Here is a 26,966-nt window from a genome sequence, read left to right as displayed (position 1 = left end):
TAGTATTTAAAAAAATAGGCTTGTATTAATATGACATTTCTCAGCTCATACTTTGATCTGCTCTGCAAACTGAAGACAATTTTATTTTAGTCTGAGTCTTTGGAGCACTTTGGTGTATTTCCAAGGGCAGATTAAAGACAATTCATGGGCTGTGGAATGCATCACAGTTACCCAAGTTAGGACCTGGTAATTGATACAAATGAATGAATGCATTTACTATAGAAGGGTTCTGATATCAAGCAGGGCTAATGAAATTGTTTTAAATGGATCCTTTACCTCATTTAAAAAAGAGTGTCTGTAACCCCATCAATTTACATTAAAAGGTCCTTTTGGCCTTCCAGGGAGATCCGTATATGCATTTATTTTTGACAATCAGTATATACATTTATTTTTGAGTTGTTGCTGCCCTCTATTACACTTGTGTCTGTCACAGTGTGCTCTCAGTGTCTGGGAATTGTGTATCACATACTTTTTGCATTAACACTGGAGATAATACAGCTTTAATAGAACTGGAATCCTGTGGCACACGGAACAAACAACTCCCTGCTTCTAGGCAGAGTGCACTAATAGTACATCAAAATACACTGCAGCATAGGCATTGAGTCCACATATTCAGTTTTTTTTTCCCCCTGGTCCCACACATTTTATTTTATTTATTTATTTTTTAACATCTTTATTTGAGTATAATTGCTTTACATTGTTGTGTTAGTTTCTGCTGTATAACAAAGTGAATCAGCTATATGTATACATATATCCCCATATCCCCTCCCTCTTGGGTCTCCCTCCCACCCTCCCTATCCCACCCCTCCAGGCGGTCACAAAGCACCGAGCTGATCACCCTGTGCTATGCAGCTGCTTCACACTAGCTATCTATTTTGCATTTGGTAGTGTATATATGTCCATGCCACTCTCTCACTTCGTCCCAGCTTACCCTTCCCCTTCCCCATGTCCTCAAGTGCATTCTCTACACCTGTGCCTTTATTCCTGTCCTGCCTCTAGGTTCTTCAGAACCATTTTTTTAAATATTCTATATAAATGTGTTAGCATACAGTATTTGTTTTTCTCTTTCTGACTTACTTCACTCTGTATGACAGACTCTAGGTCCATTCACCTTACTACAAATAACTCAGTTTCATTTCTTTTCATGGCTGAGTAATATTCCATTGTATATGTGTGCCACATCTTCTTTATCCATTCATCTGTCGATGGACACTTAGGTTGCTTCCATGTCCTGACTATTGTAAATAGTGTTGCAATGAACATTGTGGTACATGTCTCTTTTTGAATTATGGTTTTCTCAGGGTATATGTCCAGTAGTGGGATTGCTCGGTTGTATGCTAGTTCTATTTTTAGTTTTTTAAGGAACCTTCATACTGTTCTCCATAGTGGCTGTATCAATTTATATTCCCACCAACAGTGCAAGAGGGTTCCCTTTTCTCCACACCCTCTCCAGCATTTATCATTTGCAGATTTTTTGATGATGGCCATTCTGACTGGTGTGAGGTGATACCTCATTGGAAATAAACACAGAGTAATTCTCTTGTCATCTTGATGTAAATTTTACTTACCTTTTAAATCATAGCTCATGTCCTCCCTTCAGTTCTCAACCATTCTCCGACTTCTATGCCCCACTTCCATGATCCTTACTCTCAACAGATAACTTTGCCCCTATGGTATGAAAAAGATAAAGGCCATCCATAATTAGTAGAAATCCTCACAAATTATCTCCTCTCTCTCTCTCAACAAAAACTTCTTGAAGAGGGGTTCATATCAATTCCACTTCCTCTTCCTCTGCTTGTTCTTCACCTATTGCAATTCAGCTTTTAGCCACACTGTTCTATTAAAATAGGCTCCCAATACAATCAAGGAGGACTTTCTAACTGGTAAATGAAATCACTGTATTCCTGCCTCTCTCCACACGATCTCTGTGACATTTGGCGTTACAGTTCTATCTTCCTTTCCCTTCCTCTTCTTCTTCCTTCTCATCCACAATACAATTTTCCCTTGCTTTAACTTTTTAAAATGCAGATTGTTCCATTTCTGATTGCCCCAGGGACTCCTTTGCCTATGCTTCCTTGGAGTAGAGGTGAGGGAGGCTTATGCTTGGTTTTAGGTATTCTCAGAGTCACATGGCACCTGGGGCTGAAGGGCTCACCCCTACCCCCTTAACACTGATTGGCTCCTCTGCTTTGCTTTCTGTCATGCCTGGTATGCCCTCTGTGACCATTTCAACTCCAATTTGGTAGCCAGGCTTGGGGATAGAAAGTGCTTATGTCATTACTTGGTATACAGTAAGTGCTTAATTAAAGCCAGACAATTATGGATGGATTTAAGTGATTTAATATAAATATTTTAATATTTTTTATAATTTGCATTTACCATTAATTCTCAATAATGCTTCCTCCTCTTTAAAATAATTTAATTTATAAACAAATTAAAATTATCCATGAATTATCCTATGTCACTACTTTCTTCATTCCTCTATATTAATCATTTCTTTTATTAAACTTGGATCAATAGTTCTTTATATATATCATCAGAGTTCCAGTAAAGCCTTTTGGTAATTTCCTGTATAATTAAAAAAAATATGTTTCACAGAGCAGGAATCGTAGAAGAATTTTAAGGTAAAGTTAAAGGTATTTCTGAAATAAAATGGAAGTTATACATTTGCTTTGGATGAGCATTTAGTTGGACTAAAAGTAGCAATTAACAACAGAAATCACCACGCAAAGCATTTTGGGCTTTAGTTTTTATCTTCAAGTTAGGATCTACCACCAAAGCCTTTGAAAAGACTGCTAATAGGCCAAACGATGTGTCATAACCTCTGGCTGGTGTAAAGAGGTGATGAACATGAAAAAAAAAATAGAGAAATGGGGCAGTGAGGTTTAGTAGAAAAATATAGAGGGCCTAGATTCAAGTTATATCTCCAGCACTCATAGCTCTGTGATAACTCAAACTCTCTAAATGGGACCCTCCACGTTGGGAAGAATTCCACCTACCTATCTGTCTTCTAGTGCTGGAAATTTCTTCATGCATGGTAACTGCTATATACAATGTAAAGGATTATTTAGACTATCTTGCACCCAATAAATGCATATTATCAGTTGGCTAAATTGAATTGTCTTTTTCCTAAAAGACAGTACTTTCATGGACCAGGCAGATCAATCCCATGCTGCCTGAGGCAAATCATTTTTATCATAGTAACTGTTACTTTTACATCCCCAAATTTTACTTTGTTCATCTATAAAAAGGAATCATTAGTAACACTTGTTTCATGGGAGAGTTGTAAGGATTCATTGAGATGATACACGTAACTGGTTGGCAAATAGTGAGCAGTCGCCATCTCTGCCTACCTTTCTAGTCTTATTTTTAATAATCGTTTCTCATGTACCTTAAGAACTCTTCATATTGCCCTGTGTTCATGTTCTGAAATGCCATCTTCTCTCACCTCTGCTAGGAACACTGTTCTTCCATCCTCCTTTCTACCCACATTCTTCCCATAAAAAAAATGTACCTCTGTAAAGACAATTCACTTCTCCTTCTGGTGCTTGTCACTTCTGACCACCAGGCACGTTTTGAATCAATCTCTAGAATAATAGCCTCCATTCCAAAATAACACCTCACTGTGTGAACAGTATTTTCACTATGGCTTTAAAAATGATAGGCAAGGTAGAACATCAAGCAACATCTGCCGCTGCTTCCTCCCCCAGCCCCTACCGTTCTAGGACATTTTTTTATAATGCTAATCTTTGAAAAATACATAGAAGAGTGCTGTTAGAAAAGAGTGATATTTTAAAATCATGGCTAGACGTACACGACTACAAAAATCCTAGGAAAGCAAAACTACAGAAAAATGGAAGTCTATTACCATGCGAAACATTCAACTTTAAATTACTTTTTTATTTTTACCATATTAATCATTTTTGAAGTGTACAGTTCAATAGTGTTGAGTACATCCATATTGCTGTGCAACCAACCTTCAAAACTCTTTTCACCTTGCAAAACTAAATCTCTGTACCCATTAAACAACAATTTCCCATTTCACTCTCCCCCCATCCCCTGGCCAACCACCATTCTAGTTTCTGTCCTTATAAATTTGACTATTCCAGGTACCCTGGATAAGTGGAATTATCAATATTTCTCTTTTTGTGACTGACATTCCATTTAGCATAGTGTCCTCAAGTTTCATTCATGTTGTAGCATGTATCTGAATTTCCTTCCTTTCTAAGGCTGAATAACATTCCATTTTGTTTATCTATTTATCTGTTATTCAACTTAGGTTTTTTACATCTTTTGTCCATTGTGAATAATGTTGATAAAAACATGGGTATACAAATGTCTCTTTGAGACCCTACTTTCAATTCCTTTGGATGTATAACCAGAAGTGGAATTGCTATATCACATAGTAACTTTTTTTTTTTTTTTTCTGTTTTTCTTTTTTTGCGGTACGCGGGCCTCTCACTGTTGTGGCCTCTCTCGTTGTGGAGCACAGGCTCCGGATGCGCAGGCTCAGCAGCCATGGCTCACGGGCCCAGCCGCTCCGCGGCACGTGGGATCTTCCTGGACCGGGGCACGAACCCGTGTCCCCTGCATCGGCAGGCGAACTGCGCCACCAGGGAAGCCGAGTAACTTATTTTTAATCTTTTGAAGAAACACCATATTGTTTTCACAGCATCTACACCATGTTACATTTCCACCAACGCTGAATGAGGGTTCCAATTTCTCCACATCCTCACCAGCACTTGATGTTTGTTTTGTTTGTTTTTATAGTATCCAGCCTAATGGAAGTGCTTCACTACCCTTTTTGGGGTCTGCCATTGATCCTTTTTGTAGAATCTTTCTTCTAACACTGGCTCCCTAGCCACAAAGAGCAGATCCAAAAACACAAAGAGCCACAAAGAGCAGATCCTTGTGCTGGTGCAAGTTTCTAGGCCTCAAAAAAGCAGAGATTAGCAGATGTCTTTGACTTTTTGGCTATCGAACTCAAATTTCCAGATACATACGTTGCCTCCTCAGGATTTTTGTTCTGTCTTAATTTGGGTTTACACTAAGTTAATCCCTTAGACTCAAGACTGTTCAATTTTCCTGCCATTTGTAAAACACTGATTACCTCTTCAGGCAGAATTAATGTACCCTTTAACTTTTTTCCCAAGACTTTCTATACATTGCTTAAGTTGATACATTACAGTAAAATTATTTGCTTATGTATTTCTCTGGAGCAGACCCAACAGACCCCACTTTGTTTTGACTAAAAGAACTTTTTCTTTTGAATAGCCTATAACCAGCTAAAAACCTATATTCCACAGACTCTTACAGCCAAGGCTACCCACATGACACAGTTCTGATTAAGAGAATAACTGGAACATTGTTGGTTATTTCTGAATAAGTTTTGTTTTCCTAATGTAGGTATAACTTGTTTTCCTAATGTAGGTATAACTTCCTTCTTTATAACTGGAATACAGATGAGAGGATAGACATGGAGCAGCCATTTTGGAGGTCTGTGGCAACCGTGAAAATAAAAGCCATATGTGAAGGATGATGAAACAAAAACATAAAAAGAAGCTATAATGATGTAATGGAACTTCCAGTACCATGCTTAGCTGTGTACTATGGATTTTTAAAAAATATGATAAAATATCAACCTGTTTGGTAAAGCCACTGTTTCCCAGTATTTTTTTCACATCACAAAATATATAGAAAATGATAATATTTGATACTTACAAGGAAAAGGCAACTCAGACAAAGTTGAATATTCAGAATGCTCTTTTTGCTCTCAAGTAGAAGTACCTTATCTTGTCACACCTATAACACATCGGCAAAACAATAATGTACTGTGTAGCATGCCTGTTGGGAATCTCTGACTAAACCACAACAGTCATATTGTTTTTTCAAGGAGCTGAACATAATTTCTTACTAATAGAGTTTCTCTAGCTAGACAATGAGATTATTGAGAGTAAAACTATGCATTATTTATCTTGTTTCTCTCTTACCCAGTATGCTGCTAGAAATACAGTAATTACTCAACAAATATTTATTGAATAAATGAAAAGAAAAAATAATTCATTATTTCAGACTGACTGGTTTTCTCATAGTTCTGGATTGTGCTCCTTTCTGACTAAAAGGCGTTATTCATTTTCTCCCTGCCTGGAAAAACTTCCTAATTCCTCTCCATGTACCCAAATCCTATTCATTCTTCAAAGTTCTTCTTAACTCTCATCTCTTCCATAAAACTCTTCTTAACATTTTGGGTCAGATCATACCATTTTATTCCTTTCTCTGTACTTCTATAATTCATGCTGAAAGAAAGGTTCACTGTGGCCTTAAAAATACAGGTGTCCTCCAACTAATGACCCAGCTTTTCCAGGTCATATGCTAGCCATATTTCCTAATGACAGAAGGCTGTACTTTGGATATTCCTTTTCTAAAAACATATTTCATTCCATGAAAATACAAACAATTGACAAAATAAAAAATTAATCAAGCAAACAATAAAAAAAATAAGAATTACATTTTAAATGTTCTCCTTGGGGCAATGCTTTGTCTGAGATAAATCAGCTGCAGTTTCCTAAAGTATGAATCCAGTAAAGTTGGGATAAGCACACTAAATTAGTCAGAATCTCCCTAGGTTAAACACTGAGATTTTTCAGCTCTTAGAACTGCATTTAGAGATATTATCATCTGTCCCAAAATTTCTACTGAAAATTTGATACAAGGTAGGCTTATAAAGGTCTTTGGATGGTAAACTAGAGCTGGGCCTTTTATTTCCTGCAACAATTCTCTCCTGTCTAATTCATCACATTCAATACTGTGGAGAAAACTCACCTTTCTGGACATAATTAGATGCTTTTGGATCAATGCTTAGAGCTTCCCCTTGAGCGCTAGGAATTCACTAGTATTCCTCTTGCTACAATCAAATTATTCTTTCCTCACTCTAAAATATCTTTTATTTTTCACTTTTCCTGTTTTTCAGTATTTTGGAGAGATAATATTTTACCAGAATTTTTGCTCAGGTATGTTTGATTGTACATTCATATCATCAAAAGTTATTGCATTTATATCCATGTATTTAGTGAACTGGATACTGTTTAAACAGTCTGGTGTATCACCCTCCTACTGCTTTCTTTTAGCTGGCTTTGAAGAATTACTCAGGCCTCAGTTTGAGTCTACCATGAGGAACACTGCCATCTAACATAGTACCTTTTTAGTATATCCAAAAGGGTACTATAATATTTTTGAATTTGATATATTTAATGTTTCTAGAATTTGCAGCCTATTAAGACCTTTATTCTTTGTTGGAGTATCATTTGTAGGTAACCCCTTTAAAATCTCTACTGATAAATACAGCAGGACTGGTTGAGATGTTGAAGAAGGGGCAAAGACTGAGAAATGTACACTAGCCTTAGACCAAAATTTTCTACTGTAGCTCTTAAAATTTTTGTGACTTTGGACAATAACTAAGTCATTATAAGTCTTTGCTTTCTCATCTGGAAAATGAAGCTGGTTCTAAACTTACCTACCACACAGAGTTGTTATAAAAATTCATTAACATATACAACATGCTTTGTAAATTGAAAACTTTATTGTGAAAATCCAACTACATATGTTAGTATCCAGTATTCACACATTGACCCACATTCTCCCTATGAAAGGGAATAGTGTTTTTCATATTGTAGGGCTATTTCACTATTTTGAATTGTATTAATGTTCTTAATCATTTGGTTAATGTATCCCTTGGATATTTCTGGGTTGGTTTGCTCCCAGTTTGCTACCAAACTGAAATATTACTGTACTGTACTCTGTTCTCATTGAGGGAAGAAATGCTTACCTTCTTGCTTAAAGTGATTTAAATCTGAAATAATGGGCTTTACACCTTCAAATTTTTTATATTCCTTGATAACTGGATGGGTAATAAATGTTCTAAATTTGTTGAGCATTAAACACTCATGGCTTATAAACAGACTTTATTTGGGGTTGTACTCTTTGCTTATCTTTTGGGTTTTCATATCAGATACCTTTCAGTCTTGAAGAAGCAGTTACAATAAAATATCTTAGAGGGAATTCCCTGTCAGTCCACTGGTTAGGGGTCCATGCTTCCACTGCAGGGGGCATGGGTTTGATCCCTGGTCAGGGACTAAGATCCCACACACTACGTGGTACAGCCAGAAATAAAATAAAATAAAATAAAATATCTTAGAACTGAGCAGTCACTTATCACTGGTTAGAGATAATCCGTGGCCCTGTACAATGTGCCCATGGCCGGTTCTGGTAGTTTATTTTGAAAGGTTCGTTCACAGTACCAAAGAAGCCCTTTTAACAGGAAGCTCATAGGGCCTGTTTACCAGGTAATTCTGCCACATGCATTCAACTTGCAACTGTTTTTAAATTCAGAGCCATAAGGCCTTCTGCAGGTATGGCTTTCAGTAGGTTGTAAAGTGTTTAAACAGATGGGACATTGTTATTAGCGTGGATAATATATTTTCATCATATTAGCGTTGAAAGTGATTTTCCAGATAATGGCTTAGACAAATGTTTGTAGAATCTGTCTAGTTAATTCACCAAAAATGCAGCCTGGCTTTCAGGAGCAATTCTACTTTTATTGAATGTTTTTGATTAAACATTTAACTCCAGTGAATTTCTTACCACATTGTTAAAGAAACTCTATTGCTTTGTTTTCTTCTTGGAGTCATTGTTATTGTATTATTTAACCTAATAGTGACTTCTGACTAATCCAGAAACCCATTTTAAGCTAAATAGCTACACATTTTACTATATATTAAGTGATTTATTTAAAAAATAATCTCAACAAAGGTCTTTTTATATTTCCATAGGTATCATGGAGTACAGGGCAAAGTGTTGTTTGAACTTACTAGATGAGATACTGTAGCGGGGGTCCAAACCTGATGAATTGTGCACTCTTCAACCTAAGAGTTAGCCACAGAATAGCTATGTCATCTATTTATTCCATCAGCAAATTAAGTGTATCATACGTAGCAGTCACTGGGCTAGGTGCTGGGGACACAAAAGATAAATAAGAGTACCTTTTCTTTGTGAAGACAAGGAAATGACTGACATTTAAAAATTACATTTGCAACTTGTTGTAATTAGGGCTCCGTGGGGACTTAATACTTATGAGCTGAGTGGCTGAGTTACATAAATTGTTCTGTCTCAGCCCCAATTTCCCCATTAGGATGGAGGATATTAACCATATAGGCTTCCAGAGTTGCTGGAAGAGTTAAATGGGATATGGCTGGCCTGGTATAAATGGAAGCTGTATAGAGTGGGAAAAAAAAATAACGAAGATTTGAATAACTTAGAGTTCACAATATTTACACACCATTTATGTCCTTCCCTAAATTTCTCAGCTGATAAATATTCTAGCAACTATTTCAGTATTGCTTTGATTAGTTTTGAGGTTCTTTGAGTCTCTAAATTGCCAAGTTCCTGGTTATTGTTATAACCTATGTGAGACATAGAGAAGCCCTGATAGCAGCTCTTGGTTTGGCTGACTGACATTTTCTTTGTTTTTGGTTTCCTGACTCAGTTATAAAACCTATATCACCAATACTAACACCCCTCCACCAACAAATAAAAAATTACTCATGGGCTTCCCTGGTGGCGCAGTGGTTGAGAGTCCGCCTGCCGATGCAGGGGACACGGGTTCGTGCCCCGGTCCGGGAGGATCCCACATGCCGCGGAGCGGCTAGGCCCGTGAGCCATGGCCACTGAGCCTGTGCGTCCGGAGCCTGTGCTCCGCAAAGGGAGAGGCCACAACAGTGAGAGGCCCGCGTACCGCAAAAAATAAAAAAAAATAATAAAAATAATAAAAATAGCTGTGTTGGTTTCCTATTGCTGCTGTGATAAACTACCACAAATTTAGTGGCTTAAAGTACACCAATTGATTCACTTAGAGTTCTGGAGGACGGAAGTCTAAAATGGATCAGCAGAGATGCATTCCTTCTGGAGGCTCTGGGGCAAATCCATTTCCTTGACTTTTCTAGCTTCTAGAGGCTGCCCACATTCCTTGGCTCATGGCTCCACATCACTCCAACCTCTGCTTCTGTTGTCACCTTGCTTCTCTGATTCTGACTCTACTGCCTCCCTATTACAAGGCCCCTGTAGTTACAATGAACTCACTGGCATAACCCAAGATATTCTCACATCTCAAGTTTCTTAATCACATCCACAAAGCTCCTTTTGCCACGTAAAGTAACATATTCACAGCTTCCAGGGATTAAGCCAGGGGCATCTTTGGGAAGCTATTATTTTTACCTACCACAAAGTATAAGAGATGAAAAGAAATCTAAAACATATTTTATTTTTCGGGAATTAGCTGAGATGGCAGAAAATAGACAAAGAACAGGTGACGAAGAAATGTGACACTCTCTTTCAATGGACATAATCAATTCTGTTAGGGCTAATTGAGGGAAAAGCCAGACAGTGGTGTGAATTATATAGTTTTGTTCATCAAAGCAGTATATTGGCATTGACTAACAAAGAATAACTAGGACTAAGCTAATTGAAAATGACCCAGTAGACATTGTTAAGAAATTTGTTTGTTAAGAAATTTGTTTGGGGGAACAGATAGGAAGAGTTAGAAATTAGCATATGGATTCATCATGAAATAATCATAGTTTGTTATTTTTTATGGTAGTCTAGAGATCAAAAAAGTTTCTTGGATATTATTTTCCTTTTAATACTGTGAGCACCCTTATAAGGTGTATGTGTTTTGAACCCTATATTTCTGATGAAGCATTGAGGCTCAGATATATTAAATAGCTAGCTCAGGGTTCCAGACTGGAATGCTAGGTGAGGGACTAACTGGCAAAGATCGAATCTGTGAACTCTGATGACTCAGTGTACCTGAAACCCATTAGATCCCAAAAGTAGCTGAAAATTTCCCTTTCAAGTCTTGTTTACACTATGAATTCCCCTTGATGTGCTAAATGATCACAGTTTAAGACTACAGAAAGTTCTCTCAGTTAACAAATAACACCCTTTTTTTCTTATTTTCTTATTTCTAATATCACTGTTAATGCAATTCATCACATCCCTGAGGTGAGCTACTACTGCATTCAATAGTACACTCTTTATCTTACCTTCTTTCACAACCACCAGCAAAACTAAATGCTGTCTTTTATTTTCTGAACCATTTCTAATAAAGGACTAAGCATTTTTACCAACTCTCAAAGATGACCTACCTACAATTGTTTTCACAAATTATTAATCCCTGTTTAGTAATGAACCACTTGCAGCTGGTAAACATTGGAGCACGCTTACTAGAACCTGCTCATGTAAGAAGCAACAAGCAAATTAAACCTGCATCTGCCTTTGTGACTCTCAACGTGAGACTCACAGCAGACATGCCATGCCTTCCAGTTGGGCTCCTACTGCAGCTCCTCTGGAGGACAGATACCTATGTTTTACTGCTTCTTGTTCCATGAAATTCATTTCGTGTTGACTAGAGAGCCAACATTTTAAGTCAGACAAACACAAGCATACTCTTATAATTTGGTGCAAAATCTGTCCTCAGTTTTAACTAATCTGGAGGATAACAATTTATCCCTTTGAACTACCCCCAAAGGATCCCAAAGTGACATTCCATCATTCTAAATTTATTCTCTAAACGCAGGCAATTACCATCCAGATGTTTTCCTGGGGTGAAAGAAAATCTTGATTTTTATGTAAAGGCAAGAGATACTATTTATTTAAAGATATATTAACAACAACAAAAATCTGCCAAATAACTCTCTGGGCTCTCCAGCTTTATAGATCCCATGATTCAAATTTGTGCCTCAGCAAAATACATCACAGTATATTATAGGTCATCAGTTTCATTGTCACTTGGTCCACCTGTGCATTTTCCAAGCATCTTCTGAATTGATTTACTTAGCTAACTTCACATGTATTCATCATCAGGACCACAAATGGCTTACAGTGAACTGAATAATGTCAAGAAACCTTTAGTCTAGCCTCTGTGTGAATTACCAGAGGATCTTCCTACTGCAATTAATGAAGTGCCAATCAGGGAGACTCCTTATATACTCAATTTCTGCACACACCTCACCCTTCACTACTTCCACAGTCATTATGCTTTCATCTTCTCACATCTAGCCTCGACAGCTGTTACATCTACTTTAAAATATTTTTTTCCTTAACAGACTCCTTGTTTTATGTTATTGTCCAGTGAGGCTTACAGACTAGAAGAAAAAAGCCAACAAAACAAAACAGCAGGTACTCTATCATTTTGAAAGGTTCCAATTGCATAAGCCTTTATGACACAGACTTCTGCTATATTTTGTATCAGCAGCTTGTCACATGGGTCCCAGTTCATAGTATGGGTCATTATTTTCCAAATTGAATTTGCTTATCTGCTCTTCCCTTTATGGGTAACACTACCTAGGACACCAAGCTCACACTACTTTTAAGAGTGCTCTTTTGAAATCTTTTTCTCTCCATTTTTGAACACTGCACTGGAATTAATAATATAACATATGTATCTGGTAAAATGGCTCGTTTTAATCAGGCTCTTCTGTTCCTGTGGTGTCTCAGACTTAAGGAAAAAACTTTGACTTTTGATTATTTTCTTCTATTTCATTTTTCAAACTCTCATTTTACCTAGTTCTGCCATAAAGCAATTTTTTGAAAAAGCACTGCTTTCTGGTTTCTCGATCAGTTAAAAAACCTGTGGTCTGAGATCCTCCTTCCTACTCAGCCCCACACTAAAGCAAGTGACCTTGTTGCAAGCCGAATACTGTTCTTTGCTTTGATGCTCACATCCCCACCATTTTGTATGCTATTACTATTGTCGGCTCTTATTAGTGTGGACAGAGCCATCCCCAGGATAAAGCCCACCAGAGAAATGGCTTTATGCTCCAAACACTAGGTAGCTCACACTTTTGTCACTAGGCTGCAAGTCAGAGAGCTGTGGTGGGGGGCAGGCAAGGTAGGGAGATGGTGGGAGGAAAGTCCTTGATAGAGAATACTACAAAGAACCAGAGCTCACATTTTTCAATAATTTATCAACCTCCCTTTCTGCTTCATATCCCTACCCTCCTCCTTTTCTCTCACACTGCAATCAAGTACCCCATCCCCAAAAGAAACAGGCAATACTATTCCATCCATGTATTTACACATTCTCTGTATCAGTTTTGGTTTTAAACGATCATCACCAACTCGGCCTTCTTCACCTAAAGTGAAATTTACTGAACTGTTATGGGGCCTCACAATATTAATGGGAGGTAAGTGGACAGAACTGATAAGACCCAAGAATAACTGAGGAACGGGAAGTAGAAATCACATCAAAAGTAACGCTGCAGGGCTTCCCTGGTGGCGCAGTGGTTGAGAGTCCGCCTGCCGATGCAGGGGACACGGGTTCGTGCCCCGGTCCAGGAAGATCCCACGTGCCGCGGAGCGGCTGGGCCCGTGAGCCATGGCCGCTGAGCCTGCGCGTCCGGAGCCTGTGCTCCGCAACGGGAGGGGCCACAACAGTGAGGCCCGCGTACCGCAAAAAAAAAAAAAAAACAAAAAAAACAAAAGTAACCTTGCAGAATTGGTCTGATCCACAAGCTGCTACAGCTGAGGTGCATATGAGGGTGTCTTTAGAATGCAAAGCCCTGGGAGGAAGATCTGAATGACCACAGCTACTGTTAGTCCAAACTGAATTTTTGTATGAATTATTGTAGAATATGGCATCCCATCTGGGGAGACACAGCCCCATAGGTGCCAGGCGTGGCAAGCAGACCCCAGCTGATTTTCAGTCCCCATTGACCATCTTGATAGGGTGTTCTTATGAATGGGGCTCAACCTGCATAATCTTTCCCAGGACTCTGAGGTTGGGTTGTGCCTGACTGAAACAGGAGGGGACGGAGAGAAGGATCTGATTCACTTAATATTCTTAGTGGGAGGTGGGCACTGTATACGGTGGAGAATCCACCAAAAGGGAAAATGGAGGAGGATAATTAAAAAGAAGTTTAAATATTGGAAAAATATTGAGAAAGACCCATTGCGTGCCCAGGGATCTAAAGACATCATTTGTTACATCATTTCATTTTCATTTTCCCTTGAATGAAAGTACTTATAGGCTCCGAGGAGTGCCAAGGATGAAAGGACTTCCCCTCTTTATGATTTGTATGGGCTTCGACACCCCTAAATTCAGCCTCCTTAGACTTTACAAGATCACATGTAAGTGATATTATAAGAAAAGGATACATAGTCAATGTTAGACAACTAGGAAATCATTCTTCCCTTATTTAGTATAGCATTTTTAGGGAGAGAGAATTATACAAATTATACAGTTTAGGAAATGTGGTCTTTAATAACATGAATGCTTAGACCAAATTTTGGTTTTGCTTAAATTAAGTGCATGTTTCGGTTAGTGATCATATGCCCTTGGTATATCTGGAATAAAGTAGTACGCTATCCCTTAAATTTTTATTTTGTATGTTTGTAATGATTCCAGTAGCTTTCTGATTATACAAAGATTAAACACATGGTTTTCATTTCAGTTCTCTCCCCAAACCTCATTAAAGTGAAAGTAAAGGAATTAAAAATGGTAAAAACGCAAAGAAAAAGAATGCAAGAAGAGACAATAATAGATTGAAATGGCAACTACTTGTAGTAAATGGAAAGTGAATGGAGGAGTTAGTATTGCTGAGAAAGCTGGATAAAAGTACTGGCTGGAGAGAAAGACAGTGAGAACCGTGCTTAGTTCTTTCTCCAGATCCCTGCACAGGCTCTGGGAAAGGGCATTACACAAAGCAGGGAAGGTATGCTGCAATCAGGAAGGTGGTGGGAAGTCTCCTTAGAGACAGGTAAAATCTTCTTCCCTGGTGTGTGCAGTCAACAGATTCAGCCATCTTGAGTCTGGCAGGAGACTGCAGGTTTATCCTGAATCGGAATAAGAGGCCCTCATCTGTGACATGAATGGACCTTGAGGGCATTATGCTAAGTAAAATAGCCAGACAGAGAAAAACAAATACTGTAAGATATCACTTACATGTGGAATCTAAAAAAAAAAAAAAAAAAAAAATCATAGAAATAAGAGTAGAATGGACTGGAGGGTGGGAAAAATGAGATGTTGGTCAAAGGGTACAAACTTCCAGTTATAAGATGAATACGTTCTGGGAATCTAATGTACAGCACAGTGACTATATAGTTAACAATACTATATTATATACTTGAAAGTCCTTTAAAAGAGTAGATCTTAAATGTTCTCACCATACCAACACACAAAACGGTAATTATATGAGATGACAGATGTATTAACTAACTTTATTGTGGTAATAATTTCACAATACACAGAAGTATCAAATCATCACATCATATACCTTAAACTTACACAATGTTATTTGTCAATTATATGTCAACAAAGCTGGAAAATTTTAAATAAAAAATCAATTGCATTTCTATATACTAGCAGTGGACACATGGAAAACAAGGCAAATGAATTACCTAGGTATAATTCTAGCAAAACATCTACAAGACTTGTGAGGTAAAAACTACAACATATTGATGAAAGAAATCAAAGAAAATTTAAGTAAATGGAGAGGTACCCTATTAAAAAAAAAAAAGAATAAGATGAACTGAGCTCAGGGACAGGAGGTAGAGCAGAAGGCAGAAGAGAGGAGCCAAACTGAAAACAGATAATTAAATAAATGTTTAGACACTGAACTATGCAACTAATGCCCCCCATAATGCTTATCATACACTGCTACCAGGAGATTGGAGGGTTATGTTTTGGGGAAAATGGGATGGGCTGTGGGGTGGGATTCCCAATATGAAATGAAAAAATTCCAAATCAATCACTCTCAAGGAGAAGTCTCTCAGCTGGAAGATTTCATGTTCTCACACAGACCTTCAATCCAAGCTTCTGATGCCCCAATCTTAAAAATGAACAGCTAACAAAAATCCCAGGCTATAGAGGAAAGCCCCACCTAAAAATAAAGACATCAAAGAGAAAAAAAGAACTCACAGAAAACAGGAATGCAGAGAACAGATGAAGACTATAATTAAAACTATAATTTATGGTCTCAGATAAATAAGTCACTGCATCCAGTAGGATACTATAAAAATGGAACTGTCAGCTAGAGCTCTTAGAGACTAGAAATATGAATATAGACATTAAAAACTCATCCAAAGAGCTAGATAATAAAACCAAGGTATCATAGAAAGCAGAACAAAATTAAATGAAAAATATGATAGACATAAAAAGATAAGATTATTAGTAGATCAGTCCAGGAAGTCCAAAGGCTGACCAAAAAGAGTTCCCCAAACAAGATAACAGAAGGGAGGAAATTAGTAAATGAAGAATACAATAAAAATTTCCAAAACTAAAACAATGAAGTTTCCAAATAAATAGAGCCTAGAAAATGTCTAGCAGAACTATTAAGAAAATGATCACACTAAGGCCCATTACTGTGAGACTTCAAAATACTGGCAATACTGAGAACACGCAAAAATATTCAAGCAGCAAAATCAAGAAGTTCACATTTGAAAGGAAACAAATTTAGGATCAAATTGGACTCCTCAAGAGAAATATTCAAGGCAAGAAATCAAGGAAAAAATGGGGACAAAATTCTGGATTCTCCAAAACCAGAAGAAGTCATTACAAGAAATAAAAACTAGAGACCAATATTGTTCGTGAGTATAGAGGCAACATCCTCAATCAAATATTAGCAAATCAAATCCAACAATATATTAAAAAAATTATACAACATAACCATGTGGGATTTTTTTTCTGGATATACAAGGCTAGTTCGACACTTGAAAATCAAGTAATGCACTATATCACATCAACAGGATAAAGAAGAAAATTATATGATCTTATCAATAGTTGTAGAAAAAGCATTTGACAATATCTAACACTCATTCATGAGTAAAAACAAAAACAAACAAAAAACCCCAAACCCAAAACAAAACACTCAGTAATCTAAGAATAGAAGAGAAATTTCTCAACTTGATATAGAACATTTACAAAATACCTACAGCTAACATTATACTTAATGGTGAGAAATGAGATTTTTTTCCCCCCCTAAGATCAAGAACAAGGCAAGGATGTCCCTCTTACCACTCCTACTCAACATCATAGTAGAAGTCCTAGCTTTTACAATAAGAAAAGGAAACAAAAGGTATACAAATAGGGAAGGAAAACAAAACAAAACAAAACTGTCTTTGTTCACAGATGATTGCCTACAAAAATTCCCAAAGAGTTAACAAAGAAAACAACAAAATTAAACTACCAAATGCTGGTGAGGATGTAGAAAAATAGGAACTCTTAATTATTCATTGTTGGTGGGAATGCAGCATGCTGCAGCCACATTGGAAGACAGTATGGTAGTTCCTTACAAAGCTAAATTTGGTTTTACCATATGATCCAGCAATTGTGCTTCCAGGTTATTTACCCAAATGAGTTGAAAACTTTTGTCCTTACAAAAACCTGCATATGAATGCTTAAAGAGACTTTATTCATAATTGCCAAAATATTGGAAGCAACTGAAATGTTCTTCAAAAGATGAATGGATAAACTGATACATTCATACAACAGAATATTATTCAACAATAAAGAGAAATGAGCTGCCAAGTCATTGAAAGACATGGAGGAAGCTTAAGTACATATTGTTAGTGGAAAAAGTCAGTCTGAAAAGGCTGCACTCTGTATGATTCCAACTATATAACATTCTGGAAAAGGCAAAACTTATAGAGACAGTAAAAGATCAGTGGTTGCCAGAAGTTTGGGGAGAGGGAGGATGGATGAGTTAAAAAAAAAGTTCTGGACTCTAATGACCGACAATTATCCCACATGGAGAATGAACTTGCCCCTTCCCAAGACCTCCAAAAGTCTTATCCCACCATGAGGTCAAGTTCAGGCTCAAGTTCAGAATATTTCATCATTTAAATTAGTTTGAAGTAGAGTGGGGTAAGAGGAGGCTTCTCAGGGGAAGTTCCTCAGTCACAGCTTTTAAAGAATAATTTATATTGATTTGAAGGCTAGTGAACTGAGAGACCAGTTGTCTGACACCTTCCCTTCCTCCTTTGTATACATACACCCTGTGATTAGATAATTGTAAAAAAAAAAAAAAAAAAAAGGTAAAGGGAGGCCCAGAGTAGTCACTAGTCAACAACAATTATGAAATCCAATGGGCACCTGCTTCCAGTCCTTGATCAGGGCTCAGTTCTCCTTTCTGCAAGAGGCTCTTCCTATCTCTTAGTGAGTCATCTTCCTTTTCTTTAGAAATGGCCTGCGTTTGTAGCTGAGTAGCTTTCTCAGTCTGCTTCCTGTTCATTAAAGTTGTTGGCCCAGAAGCCTCTTTTCAGTGTAAATGATTTCTGTTCAATTCATTCAAAGCTGTAGGTGCTTCCATAGTTATAGTTTCTTATAAATCTTATTGTAGTCGACTCCATTAGACAAAGCCACTCCCACAAGTCTCTTTGAGATGGACTTCATTTTACTTTGGGCCAAGCGTAAGGGTCTTTTGGACAAGGCCTTTAAGATTCTTAAAGCCTTTATCTAGCTGAGAGGGTCTCTGAGATATAACCTTAAATCTCTCTGAGGTTACAACTAGAACTCTTGTAGCCTACTCTAATATGACCACCTAATCAAAAGTGTTCTTCCCCTTTCCCCTACTGTGTAGTCAACCATAGAACTTAATATTTCTTGATATTTTCTAGTTCATTTTAAAAAATTTTCATTTGATTGTTATCTGCCGCTGCTGATTAAAATGTAGGATCCATGGGATAAACGATTTCATTTTGTTTTCCATAGTGTACCCAGGGCCAAATCCAGTGTCTGTTACATAGTGGGTCATAAAAATTGATGACTGAAACAATAAGTGAGCATTACTGATAATAGTGGTATTGGTACTACTGGTTATTGATTTAATAATAACAGTTAGTTGAAATGCATTTAGAGAAAAAGCCACATGTTTCCATTAAAAATGAGTTTTGGCTTAATTATAGGGCCCTTGTGGCTATACCAAAAGTGGGGATACACCCCAAAGGATGCCATCACACTCCCCCTTGGCCTATATCTGTATTAGATTTCCATATCAATGGAATTAACTATTCTTATTCCCAGTTTCCTACTTATCTCAGAGGGCTGTTAGAAGAATTAAAAATAAGTTCCTACCTAGCACTTGATAGAAGAAGCACTAGATGTAGTATAGCTTTTACTATTGTTAAGAGAGGGAAAGAACTTCCATCCTGGAGTGAATCTTTACATTTCATTCATCATCCTTACTTCAGTAACAAATTATTTGATCATGAAATGTGTTTTAATAACTATTTTTTCATTATTAGACACTCTGACATGCTTCTATATATTTATTTTTTTGAGGGTTATCTGCATCTTTCCTTTTTTAAAAAAAATTATTTTATTGAAGTATAGTTGATTTACAATGTTGTGTTAATTTCTACTGTACAGCTAAGTGATTCAGTTATACATATATATACATTCCTTTTCATATTCTTTTCCATTATGGTTTATCACAGGATATTGAATATAGTTGCTTCTATATATTAAATAGAGATTCCCATCCCATCATGAAATAGTCAATAATAGAGTAACAATAAAAATAATAACTAATAAAGTATTGTCTATGGCCAAATTTTACCTCTTATTAAAATGGATGCTGAATTGTTACTGGCAATTTATAATCCAGGTGCTATTAGGTTAGACCAGAATGACAAAATAGGGACATTTCCATTTTTCTACAAATATCTTCTGACACCAGCATTCATTCTTGTAAATTGAGGGAAGTGATAGTATGTTGAGATTATTTCCCAGTTTGTCTTTTTTTCTGTCCTTGAGAGGTCTTCACACACAGCCCCATATTCATTTTCAGAAGCAGCATAAGCCCAGGGCTTCCTCACTCTAATTCCCCGCACTAAACACTTTATATAACATTCAATCCTAATGGTAACACTGCAAGGTAGATATTGCAGCAGGGTTAGATAAATGTTTTCAGTAAAGGGCCACAGATTAATTTTCTTAGGCTCTGTGGGCCATGCAGTCCCTATTGTAACTTTCTGTCTGGTCACAAGAAAGCAGCATAGAAAGCAGACCATACGTAAACAAATGAGCGTGGCTATCTTCCAATAAAGCTTTATTTATGGATCATGAAATTTAAATTTCATACTATATTTGTATGTCATGAAACATTCTTCTTTCTTTGATTTTAATACTTAAAGATTTAAAAAATTAGCTTGCAAGTTGAGCCAAAACAGATGGCAAGCCACATTTGTCCCAGAGGTCCTAGTTTGCTGATCCCTGTAATGTACAGACTAGGAAACTGGGTTCAGAGAGGTCACAAAACCTCCCCAAAGTGACACTACCAGTGAGTGGGGGAGCCCAGACTCAAAAGTGGGTATCTCTGATTCTCTCTTTTCTTTTTTTTAAAATATGGAACGCTTCACGAATTTGCATGTCATCCTTGTGCAGGGGCCATGCTCATCTTCTCTGTATCGTTCCAATTTTAGTATATGTGCTGCCGAAGCGAGCATTCTGGTTCTTAACTCATGTGGTATATTGCCTCTTGGACAGTGATCTTAACTCTTATCTTAAATTTTAAAACTGTAGTTTAAATAAACTAGAAATTCAGATCACTTTTGTTTAGCCTGGAAACCTGACCACTGCTTACAACATTTTATATATATATATAGGAAAAGATAGTTCCATTTCTAAGTCACATCATTAATTTGGGATTATTCTCTGCTCTGGGAACTACCTATAGGAGGTTCATATGCACTTACATATGAAAACATTTGTTCCTTTCTTCTACAAGCATTTAAACAATAGCGTTATAATTTAATATATGATGATTAATTTGCACCAGTGTGTAAACAGATGCATATTCAGCTAAAATTCAGTTTCCCTTGTGATCTATCCACAGTGCCAACAATTGCAAGACCCCTGGCCTCCACTCCCCCACCTCCCAGTCGGGAATAGAAAGAGGTTGGCTCACTAGCCAAACTGGAGACCGGATTTCTCCTGGGTAAGTCGGGATGATCATAATATTTGCACAAAGCTCTGCTCTGCCTCATGTTAGTATAACTATAACTATATAGTTGACTGAGCATCTGGGACAGTGCAGGATACAAAAAGGTTTTCCCAGCCCTGAACAAAAACAAGTCATGTACAAATGCTTATGTTTTTATCTCCTCTCCCCGATGTTTTCACCTGTCAAATCTTTGCTCTCTGGGGGAGATTTGGGTCCAGTCTGTTTGTTGAGGGGCTACTTATTATCTTGAGCTCTAAAACTCTAACCTTTTATATTTTAATTCAAAAGGGAGCATTGTTCCAAATTATCCATTATTTTCCACGAGGGCAAAATAATACAAGCTGTCGAGAGCCCCCCAGCACAGGTAATTTATTGCTCAGAAATTCTGGGTTGAATGTATTCTTCAGGAAAGCATTCTTCAAAACCAAATATCAGGCACCACCGTGTAGGAATCAGACTGTAAATGATTAAAAACACGATGGATCACTGGTCAGTCGTTTGGTCTGTCTAGAATCATTATGCTTGGAAGAGAAGTTAAGAAGCTAGGAAAGGAAACCCTTTGAGGTCTGCTCCCTATAAAGAAAGAGGATTAAAAAGAAAGCCCAGTCCTCCTCCTCCCCCAACATCACAGACAGTGTACGTGTACACACACAGCCACAGACAAACACACACACAGCCACAGACTGCTCAAATAGCCCAGGGCTAAAGGTTAAGAATTATAAGGTTAACATTTAAAAATGCAAGTTTGGGCAATGATTTAAAACAGACAAGGAAGAAGTCAAAGCAAAGAGCATTATTTAATCCTATAAATGCGCTAGCCTATGGTATACTTAAAGATGTAGGTAAAGACATTTGTTTGCTCACTGTTGTGGCTAGAAGCCTAGGAAAATAAATTTACTCAGGCACGCCAGTCTGTCTGCAAAGACTTCCATTTTGCCTTTTATGGGAATTTTGAACAAAGAAGGCGATCTTTGCTTCTGTCACGAAAGCGGTTTCAATCAGACTGATGAATAAAAAGCACAGCTGCCAAAACTGATCCATGGCAGGGTAAAGTTTAGATGCCCAACTGCCCATTATACTATTAAGATGTGTCATTAATGTTGGCCTGGCTAATAGAGCAGGGCAATGCAACATGCTAAATTGCTTCCCAATTTTAAAATATCAATTCTAGGAAAAATTACATAGGATAAAATATGGAACCTCAGTGTCACAAAACGGAGGCAGTTCAGTGAGACAAAGGTTTGGTTTTGCAGCCACCACAGATAGGTTTATGCTATTTACATATTTGGTAGCTCTGTAGTTACGCCTGTTTCCTGAGAATTGTGTTTGATAAATGAATATTCTGGGACAATCACATTTTTTATCTGAATTTAGTGAGCTTAACATCTCATTTGAAAGAAGCAACATGGCACTTTTATTTTCTAAAATAGTTCCGACGAGACCTTCAAGATGGCGGAAGGGAGATCACCTTCCTCCCTACAAATACATCAGAAATACATCTACATGTGGAACAACTCCTACAGACCACCTACTGAACGCTGGCAGAAGACCTCAGACTTCCCAAGAGGCAAGAAACCCCCCACGTACCCGGGTAGGGAAAAAGAAACAAGAAAAAACAGAGACAAAAGAATAGGGACGGGACCTGCACCAGTGGGAGGGAGCTGTGAAGGAGGAAAGGTTTCCACACACTAGAAGCCCCCATCGCAGGCGGAGACTGCGGGTGGCGGAGGAGGGGAAGCTTTGGTGCCGCGGAGGAGAGCACAGCCACAGGGGTGAGGAGGGCAAAGCCAAGAGATTCCCGCACAGAGGATCAGGGCCGACCGGCACTCACCAGACCTAAAGGCTTGTCTGCTCACTCGCCGGGGCAGGCGAGGTCTGGGAGCTGAGGCTCAGACTTCGGTCAGAGCACAGGGAGAGGACTGGGGTTGGCGGCGTGAACACAGCCTGAAAGGGCTAGTGCGCCACGGCTAGCCGGGAGGGAGTCCGGGAAAGAGTCTGGAGCTGCCGAAGAGGCAAGAGACCATTGTTTCAGGGTGCTCAAGGAGAGGGGATTCAGAGCACCCCCTAAACGAGCTCCAGAGACAGGCGCGAGCCACGGCTATCAGTGCGGACACCAGGGACGAGCATGAGACGCTAAGGCTGCTGCTGCAGCCACCAAGAAGCCTGTGTGCAAGCACAGGTCACTATCCACACCTCCCCTGCCGGGAGCCTGTGCAGCCCGCTGCTGCCAGGGTCCCGTGATCCAGAGACAACTTCCCCGGGAGAACAGACACATGCCTCAGGCTGCTGCAACGTCAGGCCGGCCTCTGCCACCACAGGCTCTGCCCGCATTCAGTACCCCTCCCTCTGCCGGGCCTGAGTGAGCCACAGCCCCCCTAATCACCTGCTACTTTAACCCCGGCCTGTTTGGGCAGGGGAACAGATGCCCTCAGACAACCTACACGCAGAGACAGGGCCAAATCCAAAGCTGAACCCCAGGAGTTGTGAGAACAAAGAAGAGAAAGTGAAATCTCTCCCAGAAGCCTCAGGAGCAGTGGATTAAATCTCCATAATCAACTTGATGTACCCTGCATCTGTGGAACACCTGAATAGACAAGGAATCATCCCAAAATCGAGCAGTGGACTTTGGGAGCAACTGTAGACTTGGGGTTTGCTGTATGCGACTGACTGGTTTCTGGTTTTACATTTACCTTAGTTTAGTATTTAGAGTTGATTTGGTTGCTCTCTCCCTTTTTTTATATATATATATAGATATATATATATTTTTCCTTTTTCTCTTTTTGTGAGTGTGTATGTGTATAGCTTTGCTGTTACCATTGGTCCTAGGATTCTGTCTGTCCATTTATTTATTTATTTATTTATTTTTGTATAGTTTTTAGTGCTTGCTATCACTGGTGGATTTGTTTTTTGGTTTGGATACTCTCTTCTTTCTTTTTTGGATTTTTTTTTTTACTTTTTAATTTTTTTTACTTTTAATAATTAAAAAAATTTTTTACTTTAATAACTTTCATTTCTTTCCTCCCTCCCTCCCTCCCTCCCTCCCCTTCTCTCTCTCTCTCTTTCTTTCTCCCTTTTCTTCCAAGTCGTGTGGCTGACGTGGTCTTCGCGCTCCAGCCGGGCGTGAGGCCTGTGCCTCTGAGGTGGGAGGGCCGAGTTCACGACATTGGTCCACCAGAGACCTCCTGGCTCCACGTAATATCAAATGGCGAAAGCTCTCCCAGAGAGCTCCGTCTCAATGCTAAGAGCCAGCTCCACTCAACGACAAACAACCTACAGTACTGGACACCCTATGCCAAACTAGCAAGAGAGGAACACAATCCCACCCATTAGCAGAGAGGCTGCCTAAAATCATAATGTCACAGACACCCCAAACACACCACCAGACGTGATCCTGCCCACCAGAAAGACAAGATCCAGCCTCATCCACCAGAACACAGGCACCGGTCCACTCCACCAGGAAGCCTACACAACCCACTGAAACAACCTTAGCCACTGGGGGCAGACCCCCAAAACAACGGGAAATATGAACCTGCATCCTGTGAAACGGAGACCCCAAACACAGTAAGTTAAGCAAAATGAGAAGACAGAGAAACACACAGCAGATGAAGGGGCAAGGTAAAAACCAACCAGACCAAACAAATGAAGAGGAAATAGGTAGTCTACCTGAAAAAGAATTCAGGATAATGAGAGTAAAGATGATCCAAAACGTTGGAAATAGAATGGAGAAAATACAAGCAACATTTAATGAGGACTTAGAAGAATGAAAGAGCAAACAAACAATGATGAACAACACAACACATGAAATTAAAAATTCTCTAGAAGGAATCAATAGCAGAATAACTGAGGCAGAAGAACTGATAAGTGACCTGGAAGATAAAATAGTGGAAATAACTACTGCAGAGAACAATAAAGAAAAAAGAATGAAAAGAATTGAGGACAGTCTCAGAGACCTCTGGGACAACATTAAATGCACCAACATTCAAATTAAAGGGGTCCCAGAAGAAGAAGAGAAAAAGAAAGGGACTGAGAAAATATTTGAAGGGATTATAGTTGAAAACTTCCCTAATATGGGAAAGGAAATAGTCAAGTCCAGGAAGTGAAGAGAGTCCGATACAGGATAAATCCAACGAGAAACACGTCAAGATACATATTAATCAAACTATCAAAATTTAAATACAAAGAAAAACTATTGAAAGCAACAAGGAGAAAACAACAAATAGCATACAAGGGAATGCCCATAAGATTAATAGCTGATCTTTCAGCAGAAACTCTGCAAGCCAGAAGGGAGTGGCAGGACATATTTAAAGTGATGAAAGGGAAAAACCTATAACCAAGATTACTCTACCAGCGAGGATCTCATTCAGATTCGAAGGAAAAATTAAAACCTTTACAGACAAGCAAAAGCTAAGAGAATTCAGCACCACCAAACCAGCTTTACTACAAATGCTAAAGGAACTTCTCTAGGCAAGAAGCACAAGAGAAGGAAAAGACCTGCAATAACAAACCCAAAACAATGAAGAAAATGGTAATAGGAACATACATATCAATAACTACCTTAAATGCAAATGGATTCAATACTCCAACCAAAAGACATACACTGGCTGAATGGATACAAAAATAAGACCCGTATATATACTGTCCACAAGAGACCCACTTCAGACCTAGGGACACATACAGACTGAAAGTGAGGGAATGGAAAAAGATATTCCATGCAAATGGAAATCAAAAGAAAGCTGGAGTAGCAATTCTCATATCAGACAAAATAGACTTTAAAATAAAGACTATTACAAGAGACAAAGAAGGACACTACATAATGATAAAGGGATCAATCCAAGAAGAAATAATAGCAACTGTAAATATTTATGCACCCAACATAGGAGCACCTCAATACATAAGGCAAATGTTAACAGCCATAAAAGGGGAAATCGACAGTAACACAATCATACTAGGGGACTTTAACACCCCACTTTCACCAATGGACAGATCATCCAAAATGAAAATAAATAAGGAAACACAAGCTTCAAACGACACATTATACAAGATGGACTTAATTGATATTTATAGGACATTCCACCCAAAACAACACAATACAATTTCTTCTCAAGTGCTCATGGAACATTCTCCAGGAGAGATCATATCTTGGGTATGATCTATCTATGAAATTTACCAAATCAATCCTTGGTAAATTTAAGAAAATTGAAATCGTAACAAGCATCTTTTCCGACCACAACGCTATGAGACTAAATAGCCATTACAGGAAAAAGTCTGTAAAAAGTACAAACACATGGAGGCTAAACAATACACTACTAAATAACTAAGAGATCGCTGAAGAAATCAAAGAGGAAATCAAAAAATACTTAGAAACAAATGACAATGAAAACACGAAAACCCAAAGCCTATGGGATGCAGCAAAAGGGGTTCTAAGAAGGAACTCTATAGCAATACAATCCTACCTCAAAAAACAAGAAACATCTCAAATAAACAACCAAAACTTACACCTAAAGCAACTACAGACAGAAGAACAAAAAACCCCCAAAGTTAGCAGAAGGAAAGAAACCATAAAGATCAGATCAGAAATAAATGAAAAAGAAATGAAGGAAACGATAGCAAAGATCAATAAAACTAAAAGCTGGTTCTTTGAGAAGATAAACAAAATTGATAAACAATTGGCCAGACTCATCAAGAAACAAAGGGAGAAAACTCAAATCAATACACTTAGAAATGAAAAAGGAGAAGTAACAACGGACACTGCAGAAATACAAAGGATCATGAGAGATTACTATAAGCAGCTATATGCCAATAAAATGGACAACCTGGAAGAAATGGACAAATTCTTAGAAAAGCACAACCTTCTGACACTGAACCAGGAAGAAATAGAAAATATAAACAGACCAATCACTAGCACTGAAATTCAGACTGTGATTAAAAATCTTCCAACAAACAAAACCCCAGGACCAGATGGCTTCACAGGAG

General features: G+C 38.2%; 1 long non-coding RNA gene and 1 other non-coding gene across 2 annotated transcripts in view; one reads left to right on the top strand and one right to left on the bottom strand.

Annotated features, from left to right (window-relative positions):
* The window catches only part of LOC113620823 (uncharacterized), a 50,636-nt gene extending 42,677 nt beyond the window's left edge, over positions 1-7,959 (top strand). Inside the window, exon 5 of the long non-coding RNA XR_003432932.1 lies at positions 5,431-7,959. This is a non-coding gene — a long non-coding RNA (uncharacterized LOC113620823). The remainder of the gene's footprint in view (positions 1-5,430) is intronic.
* A 12,430-nt stretch (positions 7,960-20,389) lies between these two features.
* LOC113621369 (U6 spliceosomal RNA) lies at positions 20,390-20,496 on the bottom strand. Its single transcript, XR_003433156.1, has one exon. It is a non-coding gene; the product is annotated as a U6 spliceosomal RNA (small nuclear RNA).
* Positions 20,497-26,966: the final 6,470 nt, after the last annotated feature.

Source organism: Aethalodelphis obliquidens, unplaced genomic scaffold (assembly GCF_003676395.1).
Source record: "Aethalodelphis obliquidens isolate GAN/ISIS:26980383/991018 unplaced genomic scaffold, ASM367639v1 scaffold8, whole genome shotgun sequence".
NCBI classification, from domain to species: domain Eukaryota; kingdom Metazoa; phylum Chordata; class Mammalia; order Artiodactyla; family Delphinidae; genus Aethalodelphis; species Aethalodelphis obliquidens.
Note: the sequence above shows the minus strand (reverse complement) of the source record. Positions and strands in the feature narration are given on the sequence as shown.